The 17,919-nt window shown below is 42.6% G+C and overlaps 1 protein-coding gene and 1 pseudogene across 3 annotated transcripts in view; one reads left to right on the top strand and one right to left on the bottom strand.

The window, feature by feature from the left end:
- Positions 1 to 17,919, top strand: part of LOC309625663 (coiled-coil domain-containing protein 3) — a 109,884-nt gene that overhangs the window by 19,652 nt on the left and 72,313 nt on the right. The gene's annotated exons all lie outside the window — the stretch shown is intronic.
- LOC309625682 (large ribosomal subunit protein uL24 pseudogene) lies at positions 1,884 to 6,359 on the bottom strand (annotated as a pseudogene). Its single transcript has one exon. The product of its transcript is annotated as a large ribosomal subunit protein uL24 pseudogene (transcript).

Here is a 17,919-nt window from a genome sequence, read left to right as displayed (position 1 = left end):
TCTCTACCACTTTTCTAGATTCCACATATATGTGTTAATATACGATATTTGTTTTTCTCTTTCTGGCTTACTTCACTCTGTATGACAGTCTCTGAGTCCATCCACATCTCTACAAATGACCCAATTTCATTCCTTTTTATGGCTGAGTAATATTCCATTGTATATATGTACCACATCTTCTTTATCCATTCATCTGTCGTTGGACATTTAGGTTGTTTCTATGTCCTGGCTATTGTAAATAGTGTTGCAATGAACATAGGGGTACATGTGTCCTTTTGAATTACGGTTTTCTCAGGATATATGCCCAGTAGTGGGATTGCTGGGTCATATGGTAGTTCTTTTTTTAGTTTTTTAGGGAACCTCCATACTGTTCTCCACAGTGGCTATATCAATTACATTCTGTTTGTTCCCCCCCCCCCCCTTTTTTTCCCCTTTGTTTTTGAAGGACAATTTTGCAAGAATAGTGTTCTTGGTTGGCAATTCTTTTTCTTTCAATATTTTAAATAGATATATAATTCCACTCCTTTTGCCTGGCAAGACTTATGATGAAAAATCCTCTGATAGTCTTATTGCAGTGGGTATGGGGTTCCCTTCTATGTAACTAGTTGCTTTTCTCTTGCTGGTTTCAAAACTCTCTTTGTCTTTAACTTTTGAACCACCCTTATATTCTCAGAATAAATCCCATTTTTTATATATTGATGGATTTAATCTGCTAATATTTTGTTGAGGATTTTTTACATGTATGTTCATGTGGACTATTGGCCTGTAGTTTTCTTATAATATAAAAGGGGGCATCAGGATAATATTATTCTCACAAAATGAGTTGGGAATTCTTTCCTCTTCTGTTTTTTGGATGAGATTGTGTAGAATTGGTATTTTTTTCTGTTAAATATTTGTATATTAGCCTTCTGTGGAAAACAATATACCACATAATGGGTGGCTTAAACAACAGAAATTTATTCTCTCTCAGTTCTGGAGGCCAGCATTCCAAGATCAGTGTGCTGGCAGGGTTGGGGTCCTCTGAGGTGTCTGTGGCTTGCACATGGCCTCCCTCTTGCTGCCTATTCACAGGGTCCCCGCTCTGTGTGTGAACATCCTTAGTGGCTCTCCATTTGTCCTAATCTCCCCTTCTTATAAGGACACCAGTCAGGTTGGATTAGGGCCCACCCTAACAGGCTCATTTTAACTTAATGACTGCTTTAAACGCCCTATCTCCAAATACAGTCATATTCTGAGGTACTGGGGTTAGGGCTTCAACATATGAATTTTGGAGGGACACAATTCAGTCCATAACAGTTTCGTAAAGTTTATCAGTAAATAATCTGTGCCTGGAGTCTTCTTTTGTTGGAAGGTTTTAAACTACTCATTCAATTTCTTTAATAGATAGGACTATTTAGGGTGTCTATTTTTCTTGTGCCACCGTGGCAATGCAGATCTGAGACTGGGGTTGGCTGTAGTGCAAGGCTGGGTGAGCAAAGAAAAGAAAAAGAGAAGAAAACCAGGGACTTCCCCCTTACTGTGTAGTACACTGGGGCTCCTTTACTTGATCTTCTAGATAGAAATAGGAGATTTCTTCTAGAGTTTTTGCTGCATAGTTCAATGATTCTGCCCCCTTTGATTCAGGTCCCATAGCCTCTATTTGTTTAGTTTTCAGTCTTCAGGTAGTTGCTTTTTGTATTATGTGCAGAGATTTTAACATCAGTAGGAATCATAGGCTACATTCAGTTTCCTTCATCTTGACTGCCACTGGAAGTTGATGTTCCTATTTGACTGGGCCCATCAAGAACATCTGGTCAATCTTGCATAGGACATACTGCAGGGAGGGAAAGAACAGTATTTATTTCTTGATGATCCAAAGCAAATAGGAATGGGAAAGAGGATCTGTAGTTTTTAAAGTGAAATCCGAGCCCAAATGGGTCAAGAAAATCATAATTCAGTTCATCCATATCTTCCATAAATCCCTAGAAGTATTTGATTTAAAATGTCCCTGGAACTTTGCTTAGGCAGTCTAGTTTACCACATTATTTGTTCAAGAACAAAGATATTCCTTAGGGATGGAGGAGTATAACGTCAGTTTAACAAGTATTTGTGACTTGTTAAGTGTAAGTTAAGTACTTTTTCTGTATTTAGTCTTCTTTGATACCTCATCAAAACTCAAAAAGTGATAGTTTCTTAAAAGTTAGTTACAGTGCAGAATCAGAAACCTTATCAATGAACTTTTTGTATTCCTACATGAAAATCCAATAGTCTTTCTTGCACTTTGAATGGATTTTTTTAGTCCATGCATGATTTTTGTAACATGATGAATTGACCATGTGAAAAATACTCGTTCAGAGTTATACAGATGTTGAAAACATTGAGACTTTTAATTATACAATATTAAAAAACCCTTTCATCAGTATCACCATTGATCTCATCAGGAAAGTCTTGAAGCAATGGAAAAATGTCAAGCATGCAGTGGCAAATTTTCTGAAATTCTAATTTTTGCTTGAAAGCTCAAATTTTATCAGTGGCAACAAATACTGCTAGTTTTCCTTGAAGTGAGAGGCTTACTTTATTCATTTTCAAGAAAATGTCTATCAAATACTCAAAATTATAGTTTGTCTGTCATTCATCCTTTCAAGTAAACATAGTCTTTCACAAAGAAAGCCACTAGTTCAACTCCGAACTCAATCGCCCAAGTGCTTTTCCTTGAGACAACCACTGTACTTTGATAAGCAGCAGAAGTGCTTTGTGTACTTCTGATTTCTTCAGAATATTAAAAACATGTGTGTACTCAAGGGTCAGGATTTAATTAATGGTTTTTACTGCTTCATCAAGGACGTTCTTTTTTTTTTTTTTTTTTTAAGATTTTCTGATGTGGACCATTTTTAAAGTCTTTATTGAATTTGTTACAATATTGCTTCTGTTTTATGTTTTGGTTTTTTGGCCCTGAGGCATGTGGGATCTTGGCTCTGCAACCAGGGATCAAATCTTCCCCTGCATTGAAAGGTGAAGTCTTAACCACTGGACCTCCAGGGAAGTCCCATCATCAAGGACATTCTTAAACTGCCTTTTTCTTTTCTGCCCACACAAGGCACTGAAAAATATAATGCCTATTAGTGTCATTTGGTCTGCTGCCTTGATTTGCACTAGGTGCCGGCAGTTTTACTCACCTTTGCTTTTGCACCAACAGTGCAAATGTCAGCACAGTGAACAAGACATCTTAGTATTGTTCTGAGAATAGTTTTGATCTCATGGGCTCCCCTGAAAGGATCTCTGGATCCCCCAGGAATCTGCAGACTTGGAGAACTACTGCTCTAGACCGGCTAGCTGAATGGCAAACTAGGAGGTGTTACCTGAGCTGAGTGTGGATGGGGGACATTTCACATTCTGAGCTGGGAAAGGGGGATATGTGACCTCACAAAGGGGCCCAGAATTTCAGAAGGCCTGGAGTCAACATGGAGCTTGGAATGGTTTCAGCATTTCAGCTTGGAATGGGCTTCTAGCAGTGAGAGTAGTGGGAGTTGCATAGACCAGATTGTGGAGGGTGATGGATACCTATGAGAAGAATTCAGGGCCTGGGATTCAGCAGATGTGGATTCTAAAATGGTCTGTGCCCACTAACTAATGTTAATCTTGGGCAAATCCATTTACTTTGATGGATCTTTATGCTTAACACGTAATTAATATATGCTCAGTAGGTATCTTGTTCATTGAAATTAAATAATTTCATCTCTGGAAAATGAAGGGGTTATATTTTATTTCTCTGAGAGTTCTGTAAACACTGAACATGATTCTGTTCTTATCACAGTTGAGTCAATTGAAACTCAGACAAACTGAGGAATGTGGGTGGACAGTGAAGGAGCCGGAAGTGAGATCAGGGTCTCCCAACTTCAAGTTCATGCTATTTATGTTCTCCATCCTGCCTGCTCCCTGGTCTCCTGCCTCCCAAAGCTGAGAGATTTTCTTCTCATAGACTGTTACTTCCCTGACCCACTTCCTACTTGCTATCCTTCCTTTATGCAGCTGGTCTGGTTTTGTCCTTTGATTATGCTGTTAGTGCACACTTTTTTGTGTGTGTGTGACACTTATCACAAATACAGTGGTTTATGAAAATACTGGTTTACTATTCATGTCCCCCAACCGGGATATAAACTCCTTTTTACTGGTTGTTGTATTCCCAGGACCTAGCATGGTTCCCTCACATGGTAGGCATGGGTACCAAAATACAGAAGGGGGTTGTAAAGTATCACATGAGTGGTGTAGGCAGTAAAAGATTTAGGAAGTCAGAGAAAGGGGGGATCAATGGGGCCTTGAGTACCCCAGGAAGATTTCGGAGAAGAGAGGGGGCTTGATCTGGACCTTGTAAGATGATCTGTAATACAGTTGACCCTTGAACGACACAGGTTTGAACTGCACGGGTCCGTTTATATGCAGATATTCTTCAGTAGTAAATACAGTACTACACGGTCCATGGTTGGTTGAGTCTGAGGATGCAGAGGGCCAAATATGTTATACGTGGATTAACCCCCGTGTTGTTCAAGGGTCAGCGGTTTACTGTTTTCAAAGTACTTTTTGTGATATCAAGGGTCATGCTATTTACTTATCCTCTAGTTGAATGTTAGTAACTTTTAGATTGCCGTTAATAGGTCATTCATTGGCCAGATAGAACCAGAACTCTGAAGGAGGTAGGGTGGTGGTCTTTTTCATTCATTCATTTATTCAGACCTTCACCGTACACATATTTATTGAGTACCTGCTATATGTCAGGCACTGGGAATACAAAAGAAAAAAAAAGAAAAGAGTTCCCTGCCCTCCTAGAGCTTACACTGTAGTGGGATGAGGGAGAGATAATCAATGCATCAATCAATACATCAGTCAATAAGAAACATGTCAGTTAATGATGTTTGGCAAAGAATTAAAAGAGGGTGGTAAATGACAAAGAGGAATTAGTAACTACTTTAGGCTGAGGGGGTGACACCTACACTGAAGTCTGAATGACAGGGCAAGCTGTACAAAGGTCAGGTGGCAAAGCATTCCAGACAGAAGAAGCAGCCAGTGCCGCTGTGCAAGACAGACCCTGCTAGGCATGCTTGAGGGATGGAAAGGTGTGAAGGGAGCATTGTTGGTGGGGACGAATGGAATGAGATGAGTTTAGAGAGGTGAGCAGGAGCCGGACCATTTAGAGCTTTCTAAGCAAGGTCAAGAAGTTTAGATCTTTATGCTTCGGGGAGCTGTTAAGTGGAGTGATGTGCTCTGAGTGATGGAGGCAGGGTCTAGGGGACAGCAGTGGTGCTGGAGAGGAATGGCTGGATTCAGGATATGTTTGGAAGTGGGCCTTCTCCTCTGTTCCTCCAATTGTTCCCTGATCACAGTCTGCTCTTCTATCCCCACTTTTTAAGGCTTTTCCTTTTTCCTCTTCATATAGGGCCTCAGCCACCCCAAGGTGTTGGCCAAGTACCATATTTTGGGTTGCAAAAGTTACACTTCATTTTGGGAATATTTGCATCTTAAGTTACTAATAATTTGCCCCTTTTTTCATTTTTAACAGTTTTTAATGAAAGTTGTATTCAAGATTACTTTATTCCTGCATCTTCTCAATTGTTTCTTCCTTATATTTGCCCTTTTCCTTTCCTACTTGGTGAGATTTGGCTTTACGTTCGAGGATCTTTTTGCGGTCTTTGTCCAGGTTTAGTCTGGTGATAACCACCTTGCTGGAGTGAATGTCCACATGGACAGTTGTGCCATTAGCCTTCTCCCGCTGCACTCGTTAACGTAGATGACAGATTTCTTCCTGTAAACCTGGACTACTTTGCCAATTTGCTGCCCTCTGTAGTGCCCTTGTCCAACCTGAACTTCATCGTCCATCCGGATGGGCATGGATCGGACATTGTACTTCTGTCTCAGCTCTTTAGAAACAGGGGAAGACATAATCTTCTTGCGAATGTGGGAAGGCGTATGGAAATGCCTTTTCCGGTTCTCGCTTGGGTCAGAAGTCACAAAGGGATTGCACTTCATTTTGGCCACTGGTGCTTCAGCGATGGCCGCAAAAGGGAAGAGAGCAATAATTTGCTCTTTTTTTTTTTTTTTAAATTAATTTATTTATTTTTGGCTGTGTTGGGTCTTCGTTTCTGTGCGAGGGCTTTCTCTAGTTGTGGCAAGCGGGGGCCACTCTTCATCGCGGTGCGCGGGCCTCTCACTATCGCGGCCTCTCTTGTTGCGGAGCACAGGCTCCAGACGCGCAGGCTCAGTAGTTGTGGCTCACGGGCCCAGCCGCTCCGCGGCATGTGGGATCCTCCCAGACCAGGGCTCGAACCCGTGTCCCCTGCATTAGCAGGCAGATTCTCAACCACTGCGCCACCAGGGAAGCCCCGTGCTCTTTTAAAAACAAAGTTTAAAGTGGCAATTTACATCTCGGTAAGGTTTTAGGATGAGTCTTGGTTTCTAACCCTGACTCAGAACCAATTGTGATTTTGTATATCACTTAGCCACTCTGAACTAAGTTTCCTTATCCGTAAAATGGATCAGATTATACCTGCTATGCATCATTCATAGCCCTGTAATAAAAAGCAACTGAGATGATGATTTTAAAAGTACACAGTTGCGATTACGTGTGAAACGCTGTCTTGGCTTTCATGCCCCTGTGTGTACCCATTCTCCATCACCTAGCTCGCAAGAGTGAGAATAAAAGATCTTGAGGCAGGCAGGCCTTTATTCCATCAACAGAGATTTTTGATACTCCCTACATTCTCAGCATTGTATGGTGTATTAAGGAGGATGTGGTAGAGGAAGATGACCTGGTGTCTGAACTCAAGCATCTAGTTAGAGAGATACAATTAACCCACGTGGAAAGATGGATACTGCTGCAGGGCCTTATGACCCAGTGGGAAGGATTTGGATAAGTGGAGAGAAGATGAAGTCAGACAGGGAAGAGCATGAATGGAAGCCCAGAGAGGAGGATGAGGGTAGGTTAGGATAGCAGAGCTGCATGCGGGGGATTAGAGGACAGGTGAAGACACACAAGTTAGCGGGTCTACACCGGAAGTTCTTGACTTGTTATCAGGTATATGCAGTTCACCCTAGAAGGAGGATTCCTCTGACATGTTGTAGAGGTGATGGTTTGTGGCTGTACTGTGCAGCCTGTCATTTCTTCTTGACTCCTGCCTTCAATTCTGAGCTTTATTGAAACACAGTCATTACTTTTAAGCATTGACTAATACCCCATGTAGTTACTTTAAAAAACCCCACAGACTTCTTATTTTGGAATAAATATAGATTCACTGGCTGTTGCAAAGAAATGGAGAGAAGTCTTTGGTACCCCTCACCCATTCTTCCCAATTGAACATGTTGTATAACTAGTGCAATAGCAAAACCGGGTAATGACATTGGTAAAATGCACAGAGCTTAGTCGCATGCTACCAGTTATACATAATGCACTTCTTTGTGTGTGTGTAGCTTCCTGTTGCTATCAACACAGTCAAGATACAGAACCGTCCCATCACCTCGGGCTCCCTCGTGGTACTCCTTATGGCTACAACTTCTCTATTGTCCATTCCCAAACCCTGGCGGCCACTCATCTGTTCTCTATCTCCAGAATTTTGTTATTTCAAGTGTTATATCAGTAGAACCATACAGTTTAAGGAACTTTCTGAGATTATCTTCTTTCTCTCAGCATAACTTCCCTGAGGTTCATCCAAGTTGTTTTTCTTTTTATTGCTGAGTAATACTCCATGGTATGGTGGACCATCATTTGGATAACTATTCACTCACTGAAGGACATTGGTTGGTTTTGAGTTATCAGCTATAATGAAAAAACCTGCTCTGAACATTCATGCATAGGTTTTTGAGTGGACAGAGGTTGTCATTTCTCGGACTTCCCTGGTGGCACAGTGGTTAAGAATCCGCCTGCCAGTGCAGGGGGCACGGGTTCGAGCCCTGGTCCGGGAAGATACCACATGCCGCAGAGCAACTAAGCCCATGTGCCACAACTACTGAAGCCTGCGTGCCTAGATCCCGTGCTCCACAGCAAGAGAAGCCACCGCAGTGAAAAGCCCGCGCACCACAACAAAGAGTAGACCCTGCTTGCCACAACTAGAGAAAGCCCGTGCGCAGCAGCGAAGACTCAGTGCAGCCAAAAATAAATATAAAAAAAAAAAAAAGGTGACTTCCCTGGTGACACAGTGGTTAAGAATCCGCCTGCCAATGCAGGGGACACGGGTTCGAGCCCTCGTCCAGGAAGATCCCACATGCCGCGGAGCAACTAGGCCCATGCCCCACAACTACTGAGCTTGTGCTCTAGAGCCTGCGAGTCACAACTGCTGAGCCCGCATGCCACAACTACTGAAGCCCACGCGCCTAGAGCCCGTGCTCTGCAACAAAAGAAGCCACTGCAATGAGAAGCCCAAGCACCGCAAGGAAGAGTAACCCCTGCTTGCCTCAACTAGAGAAAGCCCGTGGGCAGCAACGAAGACCCAGTGCAGCCAAAAATAAATAAATAAATAAATTAAAAAAAAAAAAAAAAAGGTTGGGTATGCCACTTAAAAAAAAAAGTTTTCATTTCTCTACAGTAAATGGCCAAGAGTGTCATATGCTGGGTCATCTGATGAGTCCATTTGTCATTTTAAAGGAAACTTGCAAACTGTTTTCCAAAGTGGCTGAATCATTTACATTCCCACCAACAATGTATGAGTGATCCAGTTTTTTGCATCATTGCTGTTTGCTATTATCACTATTTTTTATTTTATCCATTCTGATAGGTGTGTTCTCATTGTGTTTAAATTTTTTTTTAGACATAATTCACACACCATAAAACTCACCCTTTTAAAGTATATAATTCAGTGGTTTTTAGTATATTCTCAGGTAGGTGCAACTATCATCATTATCTGTATTTCCAAAGCATTTTCATCCCTCCAAAAAGAGTGACTGGTACCCATTACCAGTCACTCCCAATTCAGCCCTCTTCCCAGCCCCCAGCAACCACTATCCTCTGTCTCTATGGATTTGCCCATAGAAATAAAATCTTATAATATATGGCCCTTTGTGACTGGCTTCTTTCACTAAGCATAATGTTTCGCGGGTTCATCCATGTTGTAGTATGAATCAGCACTTCATTCCTTTGTATGGCTGAATAATATTCTGTCGTATGATTACCACATTTTGTTTATCCATCAGTTGATGGACATTTGGGTTGTTTCCACTTTTGCCTGTTATGAATAATATTTCTAACAACATTTTTGAACAAGTTTTTGTACGTATGTATGTGTGTTTTCTTTTGGGTATTTTCCTAAGAGTTGAATTGCTGGGTCATATGGTAATTCTATGTTTAGCCTTTTGAGGAACTGCCAAACTGATTTCCAAAGCAGCTGCGCCATTTTACCTTCTCACCAGCAGTGTATGAGGGTTCCAGTCTCTCTACATCTTTGTCAACACTTGTTATTATCTGTCTTATTGATTCTAGCCATCCTGCTGGAAGTGAAGTGGTCTTTCATTGTGGTTTTGATTTTTCATTTCCCTCACGAGTTATGATTTGAGCATCTTCTCATGTGTTTATTGGCCATTTGCGTAGCTTCTTTGGAGAAATGTCTATTCAAGCTTTTGCCCAGTTTTCAATTGGGTTGTCTTTTTATTGTTGAGTTGTAACAGTTCCTTACATATTTTAGATACTAGACCCTTACTAGATACATGATTTGCAAATATTTTCTCCCATTCTGTGGTCTGTCTTGTCACTGTGGTTTAAATTTCTATTTCCCTAATGACTGCCAATGTTGGTCATCTTTTCATCTGCAGGTTTACCATGTGTATGGCCTCTTTGGTGAAATGTCTATTCATATCTTTTGCCCATGTTTGTCTTTTCTTCTTACTATAGCTATGGCTGTAGACATTTTCTTTTATAGTATATATGTCTTCAAACTCTTCTTTGCAGCAGCACTAAGATGGATGAGACACAGCTGTTAAGCTGCTCATAGCTATAGATTTTTAAAATTGTGATTAAAAAACACATAACATGGAATCTACCCTCAACCATTAGGTGTACAGTGCAAATATTAACTATACACATGTTGTAAGCAAATTTCTAAGACTTTTTCATTTTGCACAAACTGAAACTATAGACCCATTGAATAGTAACTCCCCATTCCCCACATATCCCTGCCCCTGGCAACTACCATTCTGCTTTTTGCTTCTGTGAGATTGACTACTTTAGATACCTTAAATGAGTGGAATCATGCATTATTTGTCGTTCTGTGACTGCCTTTTTTCACTTAGCATAGTGTCCTCAAGGTTCATCCGTGTTGTAATATGTGACCATAGCTGTAGATTTTTTAAAAATTTTATTGAAGTATAGCTGATTTACAGTGTTGTGTTAATTTCTCCTGTACAGTAAAGTGATTCAGTTATGCATATATATACATTCTTTTTCATATTCTTTTCTATTATGGTTGATCCCAGGATATTGAATATAGTTCCCTGTGCTGTGCAGTAGGACCTTGTTGTTTATCCATTCTATGCATGATAGTTGGCATCTGCTAACCCCAAACTCCCAATCCATCTCTCCACCCCACCCCTTGGCAACCACAAGTCTGTTCTCTATGTCTGTGAGTCTGTTTCTGTTTCATAGATAAATTCATTTGTGTCATGTTTTATTTTTTATTTTATTTTTAAATTATTATTATTTTTTGGCCATGCTGCGTGGCCTGTGGGACCTTAGTTCCCCGGCCAGGGATTGAACCTGGGTCCTCGGCAGTGAGCGTGTGGAGTTCTAACCACTGGATTGCCAGGGAATCCCCCATTTGTGTCATATTTTAGATTCCACATAAAAGTGATATCATATGGTATTTGTCTTTCTCTTTCTGACTTACTTAGTATGATAATCTCTTGGTCCATCCATGTTGCTGTAAATGGCATTATTTCATTCTTTTTTTTATGGCTGAGTAATATTCCGTTGTATATATACACCACATCTTCTTTATCCATTCATCTGTTGATGGACATTTAGGTTGTTTCCACATCTTGACTGTTGTGAATAGAGCTGCCAAGCTGTAGATTTGGATCCATGCTAGGTCAATGCTCATTTTTAGCTCATTAATAACCATGTGATCTCACCATGACTCAGTTTCTCCATCAGCAAAATGGATAACAGTAGGTCATAGTGGTATGGAACTTGGTAACTAAACTCAGAGCTTTGTGAATAATCCATACTCTTGTCCTGTGGACCGCCTCACAGATGGCAGTTATGCATCTTCGCCAAAAAGTTAGAAGTCAGCAGGAGAAGGTTCTCATCCTGGTTTGTTGAAGAGGCTTCACTGAGTGGCCTCATTTCTTCATTAATTTTTAATTTCTTTTCTTGCATAATGTTCACCCTTTAATCCCCAAATCATTCCAGAGTACCTCAGCACATATATCCTGAAATTGAAAGGGGAGGATCCAACAAGGGATCTGGTTCTTGTTAAGGGTCTTCTATGCCCCCCAAAGAAGAGGATCTTTAAGCCAACCTCCACCTGGCCCCATGAGGCACCCAGTTCTCTGGGAGTTGCTATGGAAATGTGCTCTGGTACTAGGAGGAAAGGAAATAAAGTATTCCGAGAGTCTTGCAGGCCAGGAAATGGACGTTCTGACATCTATTCCCAAAGTCTACTGCAGTTGCTTTCTTCATTAAATTCTTTCTCAGTGTTTCATTGTTCCCATGTGGACACGGAGGCTGAATGTGTTGACTGCCCTTGTCCTTTACAAAGCAGCGTGAGAGATTTGGAAGAGAGATCTCTGGCCATCAAGCTGTGGTCTTAAATAAGACAGGATGATCATTTATCCCCTTCTTGTCTTGGAAGCAAAAAATCTGCCACCATCTGAGCTCTCCCTGTGGACATATTAGCTCATGCAAACTTCTCTTGGGGAGGGAAAACGTATCTTTGCCTTTATCCTTTTTTCTTCCCCACACCCCCTTCTCCCAGTAGGCCCTTTGCTTCTGCATCGTCCTGTCCCAGGAGTTGACCTGCAGCTTCAACTCTCACCTTCCTCAGCTTGTACTGTGGTTTTGCACACAGCTGGGGGCATTTCTGGGGACGGATCTCAGTGGTTAGAGCAAACATTGCCTGGATGTCTTGGGCCAGAGGAGATTCCTCCAGTCTCCTCCATACTGCTCTGGTTCTCACTCGCCAGACCCTCAGGGAATGCTGTCAAGCTTCAGTTCCCATGGCTGGTTTTCATCTTTCTTTTAGTTAAATCAGCTGTGACACCTGGCAGAGCCGTGCTTCCCCTGAGGGCCTAGGCAAACCCAGATGCTGCCAGCCTGTTCTGGGGATCGGTGTCCCCGGAGTGCACTCAAGGCCAGTCCATTTACTCTGCACAGACACAAGGAGAAGAATGTCAGTGCTAGAAGGGAGCTGAAGAGTCATCTAGTCAACCCCTTAATGCAACATCGTGGAAGAATTTTATAGGAAAACAAAGACGCACCCCACAGCTACAGCTCTTATCATGTGGCCGAGTGATGCTGTTTTGATTTTAAATACGGTAACTGTAATTTCAATGCTAAAACTATTAAAATATTAGTAGAAGCTAGCATAGGGTTCCAAAAGCGTGTAGCCTCTGTCGCAGCTTTGTAGTAAAGCAAAATGGTCATAAATACAGGTCAAAGGAATATAATAAACCAATGCATGTGTGCATAAATACATACATACGTACATAAAAAGTAAAGGAAGGACATTTTTGCACAGTGTCAGGTGGCAACCCTGTAGGTGCTTTCTAAATCATTTCTATTTGTTTGCTTTGAGAAAAGGGTCCTTTTTTTCATTTCCTTATTTTGTGGCTAGAGAGAAGGGTCAGTTTCTCAGTTTTCTGGGAAATGGTCGTAGTTGCATCTGGAGACCAGGGTTAGTCTCTATGTGCTCTTTGTCTTTTTGTTTTCATCTCTGGGTTCTCCCTGCAGACCCCGTTTGGCCGCCTGCCTGGTGCCCATGGCTCCCACCTTATGTCTTTCTCAGAGTCCCATTCTCCAGACCCCAGAGATTTCTTCTGCCCCACCTGTCCTTTGCCTGCCTGTGTTGTGTAACCCCAAGGCTCTGCTAGACAGTTGAAGCTGATCTCATAGACTAATTCAGGGTAAAGTGGTAAGGGAGATTAGTGGCATTATTTATTGCCTTCCATAAACATTTATATTTTAAAGCTTTAGATCCTTTAATTCTTAAAAAAAAAAATGAGTCAAGGGGAGTGGGGAGGGACATGATAGTGGAAGGGGATTAAGAGGTATAAACTACTAGGTATAAAATAAGATACAAGGATATTTAAAAAACTAAAAACAGAACTACCATATGACCCAGCAATCCCACTACTGGGCGTATACGCTGAGAAAACCATAATTCAAAAAGAGACATGTACCACTGTGTTCATTGCAGCACTATTTACAATAGCCAGGACATGGAAGCAACCTAAATGTCCATGGAGAGTTGAATGGATAAAGAAGATGTGGTACATATGGGATATTACTCAGCCATAAAAAGAAACAAAATTGAGTTATTTGTGGTGAGGTGGATGGACTTAGAGTATGTCATACAGAGTGAAATAAGTCAGAAAGGGAAAAACAAATACTGTAGGCTAACGCATATATATGGAATCTAAAAAAAATGATACTGATGAACCTAGTGGCAGGACAGGAATAAAGACACAGACATAGAGAATGGAACTGAGGACACGGGGTTGGGGGGAAGGGGAAGCTGGGACAAAGTGAGAGTAGCATTGACATATATACACTACGAAATGTAAAATACATAGCTAGTGGGAAGCAGTAGCATAGCACAGGGAGATCAGCTTGGTGCTTTGCGACGACCTAGAGGGGTGGGATAGGGACGGTGGGAGGGAGACACAAGAAGAAGGGGATATGGGGATATATGTGTGCATATGGCTGATTCACTTTGTTGTACAACAGAAACTAACAGAGTATTGTGAAGCAATTATACTCCAATAAAGATGTATAAAATAAAAAGATACAAGGATGTAATGTTCAGCACAGGGAATATAGCCAATATTTTATAATAACTTTAAATGGAGTCTACTCTATAAAAATATTGAATCACTATGTTGTAAACCTGCAACTAATATAATGTTATAAATCAACTATACTTCAGTTGAAAAAAAAATGAGTGGAATAGGGCACTCAAGCAAGAGTGGGAAAATAGCTTTTCTTTTCTAGACGATACATTGGGTCACTCAAACCACACAGTTGATACCATCCAGACACCAACCATGAACAAGCCCAGGCCTGAGTTCATTCCTCTGTCCAGTTGTTCCTAAGGAAGATTAAACCTGCTTTATTCCAGACGTGTCTTTTTTTTAATTATTATTAATTAATTAATTTAATTTATTTTTTGGCTGCGTTGGGTCTTCGTTGCTGCGTGCGGGCTTTCTCTAGTTGCAGGGAGCAGGGGCTACTCTTTGTTGTGGAGCACAGGCTCTAGGCGTGCGGGCTTCAGTTGTTGTGGCACGAGGGCTCCGTATTTGTGGCTCGTGGGCTCTAGAGCGCAAGCTCAGTAGTTGTGGCGCACGGGCTTAGTTGCTCCGCGGCATGTGGGATCTTCCCGGACCAGGGCTCGAACCCATGTCCCCTGCATTGGCAGGCAGATTCTTAACCACTGCGCCACCAGGGAAGTCCCCAGACGTGTCTTTTGTAAGTTTTTATCTGTCTGTAATAAGGTCATAAGCTACTAATGAAAAGGAATCCTCTCTTTTAAATCCAATTCTTTTCACGAACAATAGGAACTTAATATGTATCTGTTAATGATGAAATATTAATAAGCCTGAAGGAGTCAGCAGTAAGTCTTTCCTAGGGTTAGAAAACCGCTTGCAAGGCCTTATTGGAAAGGCCCTATGAGGGTTTAGATTTTGTTATGAGAAACACTAATTAATTGAAACCCTCAAGTGGAGGGCATTTCTTCTCCCTTTAGTCAATTCATGTTGCAAACATGTTGCTCTCATGGCTGGAACTGAATGCTTTCTGGAGAGACCTATCCAAGGAAATTAGCTTGAGATGCTGTCATTGTCAGCATTGCAGTCGGCTTACTAACTCTGCAGGGGTGGCAGGTTTGCTCTTTTCCCTTGAAAAGCTTCACCAACGCTGGTATCTACAGGCATTTAGGGACACCAAGGAAATATGTCAAAGGCACTGCTTACTCTCCTCTGGACACTAAAAAGTGGTGGATACCATTTTGACTGTTGGCCTGGGGAGACCTGGGGGCTGAATCCTGGTACTGCTCCTAACTCATTCTGTGACTGTGGGTAAGACGTTCAACCTCTCCGAGTCTCTGCTGCTTTATCTGTAAAACTGGGATAATGATCTCTTTGCACAGGGCTGTTTTAAGATTTAAATGAGCTGTGTATGCAAAGACTCTGGCACAGACTAAGAAGTGGCTAGCTGCTGAATGGAGCTCTGTAATTTGGCAAATCCCCAAATGGTTTGCATTTTGGCCCACTGAACTTCTATCTCAGGATGGTGTGTGAAGGCAGAGCTTGCAGACTGAGAGATCTGGGCTTCCAAGTGGACGTCTCTTTAAATCTGGGACCCTAGAGGGTGGCCATGGAGGCTCAAATGCCTGGCATACTGCATAATATCTCATTTTGGTTGCTGCCACGGAGCAGGCTCTGAGCAGAGAGAGGGCTCAGGGTGGGTAGGCTGGCTGGCTGCCCAGGGCTCTTGTTGCCATAGACTGAATGTTTATGTGCCCTTCCCCCCATTCATATGTTGAAACCCTAACCCCCAATGCGGTGGGATTGGGAGGTGATTAGGTCATGAGGGTGGAGCCTTATGAATGGGATTAGTGCCCTTATAGAAGAGACCTCAGTGAGCTCCCTGTCCCTCCATGTGAGGGCATAGCGAGAAGATGCCTGCTTGTGGACCAGGAGGCTGCACTCACCTGACACCGAATCTGCCAATGTCTTGATGGACTTCTTAGCCTCTAGAACTGTGAGAAGTAAATTTCTGTTATGTGCAAGTCACCCAGTCTATAGTACTTTGTTTTAGCAGCTGGACTGGACTAAATACCCATCTATATTATGATCCGGTGGTGGTCTTATCGAATTTTTTTTTAATACTTTATTTTTTAGAGTAGTCTCAGGTTCACAGCAAAATTGAGGGGACGATAGAAAGATTTCCCATACACCCGCTGCCTCACCACATACATGGCCTTCCCCATTATCAACATCCTTCTCCAGATGGTACATTTGTTGCAATTGATGAACCTACATTGACACATCATAATCACCCAGAGTCCATGGTTTACCTTCGGGTTCACTCTTAGTGTTGTACATACTATATGTTTGTACAGATGCATACTGACACGTATGCACCATTAGAGTGTCATATAGGGTAGTTTCACTGCCCTGAGATTCCCTCGTGCTCTGCCAATTCATCCCTCCCTCCCCCTAGTCTTACTGGATTTTCAGCGAGAATTACATTATTTTGCATATGGGACAGGGCATGTGTAGAGGCACATGCATCTGTTTTTATCTACTTGCATCATAAGACCATAAGTTAGAAGCAGGTTAGGATCAGATGTAGAAAAATAAATTCTATAACATACATTTCTTTGTGGTTGTGGATTCTTGTCTTGACAATTCAACCTTATGTGGTGGAATTCACTTAGAATTCTTGGCTACTCCTGCTCCCCATCCCTGCCACTCCTCATCCTACGCTTCTCCATTATACCTGCTCCTCTGAGGGTAGGGACCATGTCTTCGTCATCCTTGTAGCTTAACACACAGAAATTGCTCAGCAAATGGGAGAATGAATGCTCAAGCACCAGCTCCAGAAACACCACTTCCTTTCATTTACGCTGGTCCGTGCGCTGCTGCTGACCACCCGTCCCTCACTTACGCTGCTGCTTCGGCTCATCTTTCTACTCATCCATCTGAGGGAAACTGGGCAGAGACCTTGCTCTCCAGAGACATGCTTCTCACCAAGCCCGGGCTTGTGGCTGGTTGAGGTGGCCTTGCTCCAATGTCTGGATCCCATCTGGGGAGACCTGGGGGCTTAGATGCAAATAACAGCCATCTTACCCCTGCAGGGATTCTCACGTCCTGTCTTTAAGTCAGTAGGATGCAACGTGGAAGGGTGTGTCTTGGGGCCCAGGGTCCCATGACTGTGCAGTGTCCTGAATTTCTAGCCTGACTCAATTCATTGAAACCTGGGGAAATGAAGGTTAGCACCTGCAAACTGGGGTTGGGATAACTCTACCACCCTTGGTAACAAAGTTAAAGGATGATAAGAGTGAAATGCTTTGAGGCTGTCTGTAAGAGTTGCTGGTTAAATGCACAGTGTGTCCATTTCTTGTCACCTGCCAGGGGCACCCCTTGTGTGACTGAGGGTGCTGGCAACAGAAGGAATGTCAGCAGGACTTGTCCCCCAATACTCAGCAGGTGGGCAGCTGCTTGTTGAGAGCCCTTGGCTGCAGGCCTGGCCTTGTGCACAAAGAGAGACTTGAGTGCTGTAGACCATGGGAGAGGTTGTTGAGTATTGATTTGCCCATCTTTCTTCTAGTTGGAGAAACAACTAAGGGTGAATTGGCTCAGTGGATTTTTTTACTTGCAGCCTTTCTCGTGAAAGGCTGCTGAAACTCAGGTTCTTCTCTTACAAGGCTGACCTGTGTGCAGTAGGTGGGGTTGGAATTGAGTAGAACATGGGAAGGTTCCTGTCTGTTCAGAACTTGGGCTGGGGGCTAGGCCCAAAAGGAGCCTTGGTTTGTTCCCACTGGAGGGCGTGGGAGGCTGGGAGAGACAGAGAGAGGGGGAGGGAGAGAGAGAGAGAGAGAGTGTGTGTGTGTGTGTGTGTGTGTGTGTGTGTGTGTCAGGTGGAGGACGTTTACAAGGGAGAGATGCCTCTGCTCCCTGCTGGGTCAGGGGCTTGGGAAGAGGGTGTAGATGGCAGGGTCGAAGTCCATGGTGTTAAAACAATTTAAA

This window comes from Balaenoptera borealis (assembly GCF_965194805.1).
Source record: "Balaenoptera borealis genome assembly, chromosome: 3".
NCBI classification, from domain to species: Eukaryota; Metazoa; Chordata; class Mammalia; order Artiodactyla; family Balaenopteridae; genus Balaenoptera; species Balaenoptera borealis.
This window is presented reverse-complemented; position numbering and strand designations above follow the sequence as displayed.